Below are 13798 nucleotides of genomic sequence, written 5' to 3'. Positions count from 1 at the left end.
CTGACAGCCTCTCATCACCCTAGCGGTGATCAGCATTTGTCAACTCCATTCAATAATTCAACATGCACTCTCAGTCCTGTGTCTACCCACTCAACATCCAGGCAGAGATCAGACTTGTTTCATAACCAACCTGTTAGGGTACTGTCATATTTCTCTGTCTACATTCTGACAAGTACATCAGTGAGTGAAAACTTCTGCCTACCTCAGCTATGATGCAAGCAATCAGAGCCTTTGACCTACCATTACATTGTCTGTGTGACTGAAACATACTCGAGTCTCAAACACATCAGAGTTAGTCATTAGTCCATCTCTGACCAGCTTAGCAGTGACTGGATCCCTATTACAACACACTTATCCTGACAATTGTTGGCTTCTTTCTTGATGCTACCCATCACATTAGATGATACTTATCCTTCACATGCATACCAGCAACTGCACTCTACATCCACACCCCATCCCCACTCAAGGAGAGGCAAAGCAATAATGTTGTCTACTCAAGTGATAAGGCAGAGACCATTTACAACTCTCCAAACAGCATGTCCAGTGACTTGGACGGTGCAGCCCTTTATTTGTCCTGACCCACATACGACACTATCCATCCACTTGAACTCTGCATAGGGTTTAAACAAGCTGCTCTACACCACTGTTCTATGTTGATGCTATTCAGGTGCATTTCTTATGTCTGAAATTGTACCTCAGCATCACAACATTACATGGCTAAGACAGTGAAGTATGTTAACCGCATCCTTCAACACTGCCAGACTCCAAATATCCTCTCCCAATAGTCCATCAGTACATAAGCACTACAGATAAGGCAGACCTTTACAACACTAACTGCATATTTTTTTCATAAATTCCAGGCTATATACATCAAACTCATTTAACAGTAGTTGCTCACTAGGTCACGCTTCAATGGGTCCAAAGTCTAAATAGTACAGTCATGTAAACTGAACTTACCCTAACAGCAGATGTTCAAATGATCAATGCCCTAGTAGCCTTAGTTGTAGGGGTTATATCCTGCCAAGGATATCATGGCTGGCCAGCCAGCTTCTAAAGCCCGAGAGCAGCTTCCATGCCCCCACAATGGCAAGCAGCTGAAGCTGAGCCGACTACAAGACAAGTTTGGGTAAGAAGCCCTTCAGAGCTTTCCAGCCAGTAGAGGCAGGGATGCTGAGCCCTGAAAAGACAATGCTGCCATAAAAAATTCACAAAAAATAGAGAGGATGAAGGAATGGAGCAGCTACTGCAACAGTGATCATTCAAACATCTACTGTCATGGTAAGTTCACCTTGCACGTCTCTACTATGTTCTTCATATTGATCACTGCCGCAGTAGCTTTAGCTGTATAGATAGATTACCATAGCTAATTTGGGAGGTAGACATATTAATTTTCCATATTGTATGTAATATTTCATCTTGGTTTTATATATATATTTTTGCATACATAATTAGTTGTAACAGATAATTAATGCTAAAGCTTGCATCATGCAATTTGTGACTATTAAAAAAAAATGAAGATAAAGCCTTTGCGTTTGCATAAGGCTGTAGTGGACAGAAGTACAGACAAAACAAAAGGAAAACAAAGATTTACATTTGGATTGAAAAAGAGGTACAGTGAGGATGAAAGAAGAATAAGTAGGCATATTTAGTTAAGAAATAAAATCAATTAATGTTTGCAGTAGGAGATAAAGAGAAGTGTAGTAATCACCATATGGGAAGTTAGAACAGAGCAGTTATAGTTTTGACAGCGGTATTGCAGCTTGTATTATCTTTGTGAGAGATTACCTGTATCAGTAAGGCATGAGTGTTGAGAAGGTTATGAGAGTGGCATTGAATAGAGAGAGATGGCGACAGTTGACACAGCACCCCGACCCCATGAAGAAGATGGGAAAAAGGGGGTTGACAATGATTGATAATTCCCTCTTATACCACTCATTTCCAGGTTACTAATAATCCAATGATCATAATTGCACCGTTTTGGCCAAGGCAACATTGGTTTCCTTTGCTATACAACATGAGCAGACAGGAACCGTGACTGTCCTACAGAAGGTGGACCTGTTGACACAGAATACAGAAGCCACCATACACCCCAGCTTGAACTCCCAGAGGCTAACAGCATGGATGATTTGACCCTTATCTTTCAGGGACAGTTTCTAGACAGTCTGTCCTAGCCATTCTGAAAGAGGCTAGAAAGCCCAGTATAAGGAAGTTACATCTCTCAGACTGAAAGAGATTTACTGTGTGGTGCCATTACAAGGGTCATCAACCTTTGTTAGCAAAACTACCCCTGGTACTATCTTACCTGGGTGACCTTTTCACAAAAGATCTTTTTTATTCCTGTGTTGAAATTCATGCTTCAGCCATATTGGCCTGACTACACATGCTGCTCCTATATTTTCTAGCCTTATGATGAAATGGTTCCTTAAGAGCATCATCTACCTCAGGCCAATAAGGAGAGCACCTGATCCCTCATAGAACCTCAACTTTGTTTTGGAGAAGCTTACAGTCGCCCTCTGAACGAGCAGGAACTGCAGATATAAAGTTTGTAACCTGAAAAACTGCATTATCAGTAGTGATCACCTCAGCTAGGAGAATTTCAGAGTTACAAGCTCTGATGTGTAAAGAACTTTTTCCCTGATTCCACTTGGACACGCTATCTCTAAGAACCAACCCATCCTTTATGCCTAAGGTGGTCACTAAAATCTCTCTGAATCAACTAATAAACCTCAATGTTTTTTCCCAAACCCACAAGACAAGGGAAAGAGAACCCTTCACACTTTGGACATGCATTGGCAGCTCTGGTATTACTTGGACAAGAAGGAAATCAGACCGTTTGTGGCATTTGCATCTAATAAATTAGGCGCACCAGTCAGCAAAAAGACTGTTTCCAAATGGATCTGTAACTATATCAAATTTTGCTACAGACAGCATGGAAAGAAGGTGTCACTGCAAGTTAGAACTTACTACATTAAAATCACTGCCACTACGGCTGCTTTCATCAGGGGATTGTCCACCAAAGAAATCTTGGAGGCAGCAACCTGATCCTCTATTCCTACCTTTAAAAAGCATCACAACCTGTTGTCTTTCTCTAGAACTAGAGCTGGGTTTGCCACTGTAGTCTTGCAGGGATTCCTAGCTTTCCCCTAGTATCTTCTCCAGTATCCCATGCTGTAGCTTTGGGAATCCTCCCAAGGAGTTATTACTGCAAAAGTGAAGCACCACAAACATAGTACAATTGTATTTGCTTACCATAAATTAAGATACATCAGTGTCTTCACTGTTACAGTAGTCTCCCCTCCCTCCTTCCCCTCTGTTTCAGCTATGGATTGGGATAGGGTGTGTATTCCCTGTCCTTTAGGTCCACTTCCCATCTAGCTAGTCTTTCAGGTCTTCCTTAGACTGGCCCTACTTGTGGCAGTATAGGTGCCTTGTGCTCCTGGTCTTGGGTTTGGAGAGTGGGGCACCAATCCTTGGAGGAACAAGAAAAAACATTAGAAAATGGCACCTGCCAATGACCCTTATACCCTGATGTCCTGACATAAGAGAAGAGGGTTTACACTGGGCTTGGAAGAGGGAGGGAGCAGTCTCTGCTGTTCGGGCTGGCTAAGGGCTTCCACAGCAGGAAGCCCCAAGGAGTTATTACTGCAACAGTGAAGACACTTGAATATCAATATTTATGTTACTTAGACGTGTACTTTCTCCCTAATTCTCAAAATGGCTGTGGGCAATTATCACATACTTCCTCACAGGATAGATTTACTTCCACAGGACAAGGGTTTGCTTGAAGCACCCGAGCCTTCAGTTTCTTCAAGTTAATGCCTAGATGGTAAAATTTTAATACTTTTAGGCTCCTATTTTCTGAGGACATGCAGCAGGTATTAAATGAGACTAAGGAACCTACTACAAGGAAATAATATTTTACTAATTAAAATGTTTTTCTTGTTGGTGACAAAGTAAGAACTAGGATCTTTTTAAGACCAAGGCACCTCTGGTTCTATAGTATTTGTGTGAGTTATTGTCCTCTGGCCTTTCTTACTCTTCTGTCAAGATTCACCTCTCAGCTGTCTCTAGCATGTCTGCCTCTGGATACCCCTTTTCTGCTGTACCTCAAGTGAAACAGTTTTTGAAAGGGGTTTTACATTTCTGTCCACTGTCAAGACAAGTAGATCCTTCTTGAAACTGCATTGAAATCCACTTTTGTTGAAAATGCAACTGGTCAGTCACAGATTAAATGTATCTTTGGGCTTTCAAAGCCCCCTGTACACATTTTAGGACCATGCAATAAACATGTTCTTTGATTCACCTTCCTGCTTGTATTGTATTCCTTGTTTAATACTGTAACACTTGTTAGTAGTTTTAAACATTTTTTCCAGTAAGCAGTAAAACAAGATGTATGAACCAATGGGTCTATATTATATAAGCAAACACACTGAATTGCGAATGCTATATAACTGACCCACAAGCCCCGAAAACCCAAAATGTCGAACACACGGATCAGCGATTTTTTTCCCAGGGAAAAAAATCGCTGATCTGTAAAAAAAAAAAAAAAAAAAAAAATCAAAATACAAAATAAAGTGAGGGGGGGCTTCGCCCTCCACACCCCCCCTACTTAAGTATACCAACAGTGGAGGAAATGGCAAAGTCCCGAAAACGGCCCAGTGATCTTTTCCCCTAGGAAAAAAATCACTGTTCCGTGCTTTCGGTATTTTGCCATTTCGTGTAATGATGTTTGGCTAAACAGTGTTTGCAATTCATTGCGTTCGCTAAAATAATAAGGATCCAAACCAGTAATGGCAAAACTACCCATTTCAGAACATTTCAACAGTAAAAGGCCACTCAGACTGCTGCCATTATAATCCAACAATATCGGTCAATATGCACAATCTCTGCAGAACTAGTACTTAATGCAGAGCATAGCTGTCACCTCTCCAGATTTTGGCAGAATGACCTGATTTTTGCTTTATATTTTTGGCCTTTTCCTTGTGTTTTTCTGCAAATTGTTTAGGATTGAAGTCATAAAATAATGATCAACATTTGAGTTTCAAACTTAATACCCTTAAGAAAATTCATGCTAATGCAAAATCTGGTACTCTAACAACTTTAAGTTTATGAGAACAATATTTAAAAATTGTATTTTTGCGCCTTTGCCCCTCCATTATGTATGGCTTTGTCCTGATTTCTTGTGCTAGCAGGTTGAGAGGTATGATGCAGAGGTTGCTGCAGCTTTGCATCTCAGAGTTTCATCTACAAATGCAGTGCATGCTGCCTTTGAAGAATAAATTGCCTATGTTACCTTAAAAAAAAAAAATGGTGTGCTGGTGACATGTAATAGGGAATGGCTAGCAAAAACAGGGTCATAGCTACTAGGCATCTCATCCAAAGGAAAACGCACTTAGGAGTTCTAAGTCTTGAACTGGATAAGTTATAGTAAGCGCTGTAAATATGAGCTTTTGTAAAGCTTTCTAAACAACTCCTTGCATGCCATTGTCTAGGATACACATTCTGTCAACAGCAGTTTTTTTAATTAATTTATTTAGACATATGTGAACATTTGTGTGTTTGTATATATACATGTGCATGTCTGTTTGACTGTGGGCAGGGGGTGTGCCTATGTGTTCAGCCACTTGCTTGAGTAGGAGAGCAGGACTAACTCTGAGTAGTTTTATCAGCTCAGCTGAGCAATTCATGTATCGCATGTTGTCAATTTTCATTCTGTCCTCAACTGTTGGGTTCAGATCCGATCCTTGGATCTGACTCGGCCATTACTAAAGTTTGTGGTAACCAAAAAGCTATCGGGCTTCTCCCTTACCTATAATGCCCTAAACCCTAATGTACCTCAGATCTGTTTTGCTGCTTTTCTCGAAAGGCATGGTTGCCTTAGCTCTTGAGCTTCATCTTTGAATTCTCCAGTGAAGAATTTTCTCCTTATACTCTGCCTTTTTCTATTGTTCACTTACCCTTGTACCATTAGTATTTCTGTTATACTGCCATAGCTGGTATATTTTTTGCCCTTTTTTCCTGTACACGATAGTCTACCTTCAGTACCATTGTTGGTAATTGCTATCTCCTTTTCTTTTCTATTTTTTGCCAAAAAAAAAAAAAAAAAACTACATCTGTTTTTTGTCATAGGAATGGCTGAGAACTGCCCTTCTAGTTTTAAAAATTGTTTAAAGTGTGTGCACAAGTTTCCCATTTCAGACTCCCTCAGTCTCTGTGTCTATTGCCTTGGTCCACAACACCCTCATGAAGACTGTACCATCTGCCGTAACTTTGATCCACATGCATTAGTGGATAGAAAAAATAAATTAATCTTAAAAGGTATGTTGCCTTCTTCCTTCGGAGAAGCTATTGCAGGGGCTCATTCCTCTAGACTGAAGTCCAAGGAGTTGAAATCTCCTGCTCCTCCTTCCTCTACTCCATTTTCTGAGCCTTCCAGGAAGAGAACCAAGTCAGATTTGAGGAGGTCTCACATCTCTTCCCTCTTAAATCCAAAGAGAAAGAGATCATCAGATTCTACATCCTCAGATCCGACTAAGAAACTGTTGGATTTGACTGCTCAGGATCCTATATCTTTGCCTAAGACCCGATAATCACCATCGGTTGATCCTGTAAATTCTAAGCTGCTTCTCCTTTTCTAGAGAGGTGCCATACAAAATTTCCTTCCCTGGCATCATCTCATTCTTTTAGGAGTTTGACCAAAGAAGATGTGGATTGGATGATGAGAAAGTTTCTTCCAGCACAGATCCAGATGAGTGTGTTATTGGCTTCTATTGTTTTGGGTCAGGAAGCCCGTCCATCGACTACTCCATCTCACACTCCTTCTCTGATTCTCTTGATTGCTTCAGAGTCCGTGGATCCAGGTCTTCCGGGTACATCAGGCTCTGATCCGAGGATGACTTTATCATCAGATCTGAAGCTGACTGTGAATTCCCCAACTCTGACTTTTTCAGATCTGGTGGAGAGTGCTTTTGGAGTATGAGGAGACAATGGTCCAGAAGCTTGCCTTCTCAGCTCCAGAGTCTTCTCTCTGCCCGGAATGGTTGGCCTTTGAGGTTGTGAAGATTTTCTTTGCTTTGACATGACTCACAGATCCAGCCCCCACAGATTTCCAATCCATTTCCCAGATGCCTCTGCGCTTAGAGAATCATCATTCTATGCCACAGGGGCAATCCAGTCCGAGATCTCCAGACTACCCAGCAGGGTATTACAGTTTCTTCTGACACCTCCCTGGAACACCCCACCAAGGAGGTCCCTAGGAAAATGAGGTGTAATTTAGACTCTGCAAGAATCGGTCATTGAGGATACAGACTTTGATGAAGGTTAAGGGTCCCCACGATCACCTCCAGAAGATGTCTCATTCGAGACATCTTTGAGATCCTGAAATAGAGAGTTGGTTGGACTCCCAGCAACCCTTCAACTGAGGAGTCATTATTTCTGTAGGTGTTCAGAGCTGGCCCATCTACCTCCTGGGTTACTTCGCCTGCCAACGAGCTCATTGATTTAGTCTCTCGGCAGGTGTGGAATAAGGCTGACATAGTTAACTGATACCGAGAAGGCCAGATAGGATTCTAGCTCCACCTACAGAAAAGGAATTTTGGGCTAAAGGAGTGACCATGGATGCTGTGGTTGAGGCGGCGGCTGCTGCAAAGAAGAAACTTGCCGAACAGAGGTCTGTTCATCCCTCTAACCTTTGCCGTCAGGTCGCTGAACTATTTGGTACATTATAGTATGTTGCCAAAAGATTTGAGCAAAGAACTCTCAACTTCTCTATCAGGTACCATTTCTAAAGAGGCCTAATCATTTGTGGCTTCTCAGCTGGCTCCCTTTCAATCTATCTCAAACTCATCTATGAGGCTTATTTTGCATGCAGCTGAAGGCACCTTAAGGGCAGCAGGTTCAGGCATTTCTATCAGGAGGCATGCCTGGATGCATTATGTGATTTTGTAGAGCCCTTCAAGCCCTTGTTCATCAATGCTTCCTTTGACGGCACTTCCTCTTTTGGCCACAAAGTGAAGGACATTATCCAGGTGTGAAAAGGATGGAAAGACCCAATCTGCAGTGGGCATATGTTTTTTTAACCCTTCAGAGATCCTTTTTGAGGAATCAAGAAGCTAGTCAGAAGATGTGATTCAGGAGGTCCCAGGCTCCTTTCCAAGACACGTGAAGAAAATTCCCCTAGGGGCAGAGTGAGAAACTCTAATGAACTGTGACGTCCCCACAGCCGAGGAGGCCTGCAATACCAAGGGCTAGAGATTCTTTCTCTAATAGACCCTACCAGCGCTCCTGAAAGGAGACCCAGTTGTCCACCTCTGGAGGCAGTTGGGGGGGTCAACTGTCCCTGCACCAGAGAGCCTGACTATGCATAACAAAAGATAATTGGGTGCAAAGAATTATTTCCAGAGGTTATATAATAAACTTTTCCCTTCCATCTCCAACTCTACAAAAATTCACAATGTGTGTTCCACCCAGTCAGAGGAAAGAAGCATCAATTCAAATATAAAGGTTGCTAAAAAAAGGTTCATTACTGCCCTGACCATGCATCTGTTAATAAGGGCAAGAAATTGGGTACTCCAGATTAGCTCTCATCTGGGGATAACCATAAATTTTGGCACGTCTCTCCTACAACCAACTCGAAATTCAGAATTCATAAGAGCAGTTTTCAGCACAAAGTCAGTGATAGCTTCTCTTCCTCTCTCAAGAGTACAGACTATCAGATTACAGGTCAGAAAAATAATTTGCAATACCAAGATCTCAGTCTGTTTCATCCTTCAGGCTGTAGGATCAGTGTCAGCGGCAGTAACCTTAGTACTAATAGCCAGATTCCACATAAGGATTCTTCAATAGATGTTAGCAATACAGTGGTCTATTCTTTACTGACGCATGTCAGCACAAATAAGAATCACTCAGGCATGCAAAAGAGATCTCATGTGCTGGATTCAATCAGATCAGGTTCTGCAAGGCCGTCCATTCATTTTCCCTGAGCCCAAGGCCATAGTATCCACAGACGCTTCCCAGTTGGGTTGTGGGGGCACTTTCTGGGGAAAACAGTCCAAGACACTCAGTCCCCTGAAGCGGCCAACTTGCATGTAAATGTGCTAGAGATGAGAGCAGTGCTCTTGGAGGTATAAGCTTTCCAGAATGCTCTCCCTTCAGGGACATCTGCTATTCAAACAGAAAATATGTCAGTAGTGTGGTACATCAACAAATAAAGAGGGATCAAATCATACCCCTAATGTCAAGAAACAAGAGTGTGGCAATGGGTGAACTCTTCCAACTGCTTTCTCATAGCAATGCACATTCTGGGGAAGCCCAGTGTGATAGCAAACAAATTGAGCAGTTACATTCTTCTACCTCATGAGTGGTCTGTCAACAAGAAAGTGACACAAACAATTTTTAATCTATGGGGCCAGCCTTGCTGAGATCTTTGTGTCTCCCTTAAACAACAAACGTAGCAGCTACTTTGCCCTAATCCCCCTACAGAGGAAATCACGGAGGGATGCTCTATTTCACAATTTGCCTCCCAGTCTGTTTTATGCTACCCACCAATTCCATTAATTATGAAATGTCTGCAAAAAGCTGCCTGGTTGGATTCTGGATCTGACTCCAGACCTCCTGTCTCACTCAGCATGTATGATTCACCCAGACATCTCAAACCTCAAGCTTACAGCCTAGTTTCTCCAATTCCGTTAATAGCCAGCCAACAAATGCTCTCTTCTCCTGTCTGCCATATCCTTTTGTCTTCCCATAAACCCTCAACACGATAACTCTATTCAAGTAGATGGAAAAGATTTGTTTACTGGGTGAAACAAAATCATATTGAGCCTTTCTCAGCTCTCATACATAACATCCTTCAATTTTTAGCTTTGCTCTTTAAAGAAGGGGCGAGCTCCTCTACCATTAAGGTTTAATTAGCAGCAATATCTAATTTTCATATTGGATTGGAAGGTTCTTCAGTAGCCTCTGCTAAACTGTTCAAAGCATTCATGAGAGGCACTCTTCTTCTGAGACCACCATTTAAAGACACTACTTCACCATGGGATCTGAACTTGGTCCTGCAGGCATTAATACATTCCTCCTTTGAACCAGCAGCTAAATCTGAACTTAAGTTTCTTACTTGGAAACTGTCTTTGTAGTAGCCATTACCTCAGCTAGAAGAATTTCAGAAATTCAAGCCTTGTCTTCAAAACCTCCCTACTTCACCTTTCATAAAGATAGGGTTACGCTGCGAGTCAGATACAACTTTTTCCAGACCTCCTTTCTCAACTGTTGTCTCAGGGCACCATACAGACAGTTCCTTGGGACCAGAGGGGCAGGGTTTTTTACTCAGGAATGTTTCTGCTCCCAAGAAAGGATGGTCTTTGGAGGCCAATTCTAGATCTCTCCCACTTAAACAGTTACCTGCTGGTTCCCTCCTTTCAGATGACAACCCTGCAGACTCTCTTTCCTCTCATTTCACCTTAGGCCTTCATGGCTTCCCTGGATCTCAAAGATGCTTACCTGCACATCCCCATCTATCCTCTATACAGAAAATACTCACGTTTCCTGGTAGGTTCTTTGCACTTTCAGTTTTCTGCCTTGCCTTTTGGTCTTTCCACTGCCCCAAGGGTGTTCCTAAAGTGCCTGGCTCCTGCCATTGCTTTCCTGAGGGTCCCGGATGTTCAGGTTTATCCCCACCTAGACAACCTTTTCTTAGCAAACGGCTCAGATCATTTTTCTCTAAGTCTAGGGAAAGCTATGCATCTACATCAAAGCTAAGGCTTTACAATCAATTTCAAAAAATCCAGCTTGACAACATCTCAGAATCACATTTTCTTGGGGTGCAGGTTCAGAGCAGACTTGATGGTCTTTCTACAAACAGACAAGGCTCAATCTCTCTCTGGTTTCATAGAGATCCTTCTCACTCTTCCTTCTGTCTCAGCCAGAGAATTCCTGAGACTTCTAGGATTCATGGCTTCCATGATTCTCATGTTGCCCTTTGCAAAACTCCACATGAAATTAGCCTCTTCTGGGGACCATGCACCTTGGAGTGTCCTTCCCAAGAAATGCCCCCCCCCCCATTTGGGAGGTGTCTCTTTTGATTGTGGCTACTGGTCGAGAGAGAATGAAGGGACAACCTTGACAAACTTCTGAATGAATCCATGAAAGAAGATATTCCTTGCAAACTTTGGAAGATATCGGATCTGAGGGCTCTGAATTCACCAGTTGGATCGGAGAAGGAGAAGCGATGTGATGCTGAGATGAAGGCAGGCGCACAGGTCCAATGAGAGATAGAGACAGAATGACACCCATCTAAATCTGAGCCCTGAGAAACTTCATCATATCCACCCCGTTTCAGACAAGCTCCTAGAAGACCTAAGGGATGAAGTAGATGGAAACTAGAAGACCTTTTAGGTGTCTCCTGCAGGAAGGGGGAATGGAGGCAAGAAGATATCAGATCCAGGGAAAACAGGGCATAGGCTCTGAGGAGACTTGGGTCTTGACATAGTTGGATGCAAAGAAGATCTCAGATCTGAGGTTTTTGTCACTTTAGCCTGTGGCTCAGAGGTTTGAACCTAATGGGGAAACAATCAGGGGTCCGTTTCCCGGTCTCCTTTTCTTTAGGTACCAAGTCAGGCTTTCCTTTGTCTGTTTTACCAAAGGGGGATTGAGCCCCAGTTGAGAGAAAAACAGCAAAAGAAGGAAGCAAATCTTTTAGTACAAGCTTATTCCTTCTGTCACTTAAGGCCTAGAAATTGAACCTGAACAAACTGAGAAATCCACATCTAGATGGGCAGTGCCCACACAGTATACACACTCCTTGTGGGTTTCCAAGTTGGGGATTTTATGCCCACGGGCTGTGCACTTTTTAAATCATGTAGGTCTGTCAGCCATAACCAGCAGAGAAACAATGTGTATGAGCAAAAAAGAAGAAAAGGCAACTTCTGTTTTATGTTTTTTTTTCCAGAAAAAAGGGAAAATACTAACAATGGTATGCGAGGGATACCCTAAAAGTGGGTAAGTAAAATGAAAGGCACGAACAATGGTACAAAGAGAATACCCCAAACAGGTAGACATGCCTAACAGGGAACAGAAAACAAAAAAAGAGAAAAAGTAAAGTAAATGGACAGAAAGGCAAATAAATACTATGTACGAGTAAATGGAGGAGAATTTGAACCAGCTGTGGAAAAACACAAAAAAGGATACAAATCTATCTGTAATCCTCCATATGCTCAACAGAAATCCACATCCAAAAGATGTGGAGGCAAACGAGATTTGAAGTGTATCAGGAGCATGAGGAATTATGGATAAAGGGAGGAGCTCAAGAGCTGCTTTCGAGAGTCTGGTAAAAGCGTCTGAATCAGATCCAGGATCCATCAATCGAGGAATGAATGAAAATGGCAACATCAAATCCAGCTGTTAAACACTGCCTGAACATACACTGATTCTTCTAAGGTGATTTGCAGCACCATTAAGCAATGCAGACATTTCCAGTAAAAGGCCAGATTTATACAGCAAAGAAAGTAAAAGAACAATGAACCAAGGTCAGGCACATGCAAATTTCATTTTTTCTTAGGTTTAGCATGAACAATCAAATTGTCTGTTATATGACATGGATCTTGGGATTCAGATGTGTACTGCTACAGGCAGACATTTGATTAATTAAAAGAAAAAAAAAGGTTGTGTAATAGTTTTCTTTTAATATAGTAAAAAGTTGGAGTGAATGAAGTTCCACATTTTGTGGCCACTATGGATCTCATTGTTATGTTCCAAAGGCACTGTGACAACAATTCAACATTTGCTGGAGTTGTTCAAGTCAAGCTAACAAAAAGCTTTATCTAGAACTACTTTTAATCCTGTATCAAAGACCTACACTAATTTCTGCCTTTCAGCTCTCACTCTTTCTGTTGTGAACTTTATAACTTCTCCCGGATGTAATCCCTCTTGCCACCAGAGAGTCAAAAGCAGCCTTATGGACAACAAAAATATACTTCAGCAATTCCCTCCTTGCTTTCTTGGCTAGATGCTTCTCAAAATCATCATTTCACTCTCCGTTTCTTTTGTTATGTAGTTCCCCTTTATTTATTTATTCATTCATTCTTTAGTTATTTTACCAAAATGAAAGCACAATTTTAAAAATACCAAAGCATCTGACCCATTATTTATGTGCTTCTGAAAATAAAGTATGCATCCATTCCCTTTGTTGTGTGCCTCAGTTTTATTTACTGTATTTCTCTCACTAATCTGGACTTAGCAGTAGTAAACAAGTCAAATACGTTGCCTTACAATCTGACTGTGCTTCATTCACCTAAGAACACTTTGGTAACCTGTCCCATGCCTTATGAAATAGTGGGATCAGTGTGCTTGCTGAAGATGAAACGACATACTTAACTGATTTTTTTAGATTGATAGTAATGTTTGCTGAATTTCACATACAACTAAAGATAACATCAAACAAGTATAGTACTTGAATGGTACTTATAGTCTCAAAAGCTCATACCTCTCAACTGTCCAGATTTTCATCACATAATTTGTGGTTTTCTGGCAAACTGTTCAAGAAATATATGCACCACAATAAACAGTCAGACCACTCCACACTAAACATAAATCCAAAAAGAGAATAAACTGAATTACAGTCCTGGTGTTCAGTTTATTCTCTTTTTTGGATTTGTATGTTTTCTGGCAAACCACTGACTGCTTAAGTCACTAATTAATGATGGAAATTAAACATACATTAAACAATGAGGTAATAACAAAGGGAAATGTCTGTACATCAGTATAAAGCAGACAGATGACGGTGTATCCACTACTATGTGAAGAA

This window comes from Protopterus annectens, chromosome 10.part0 (genome assembly GCF_019279795.1).
Source record: "Protopterus annectens isolate FY-2018-M chromosome 10.part0, PAN1.0, whole genome shotgun sequence".
Taxonomy (NCBI): domain Eukaryota; kingdom Metazoa; phylum Chordata; order Ceratodontiformes; family Protopteridae; genus Protopterus; species Protopterus annectens.
Note: the sequence above shows the minus strand (reverse complement) of the source record.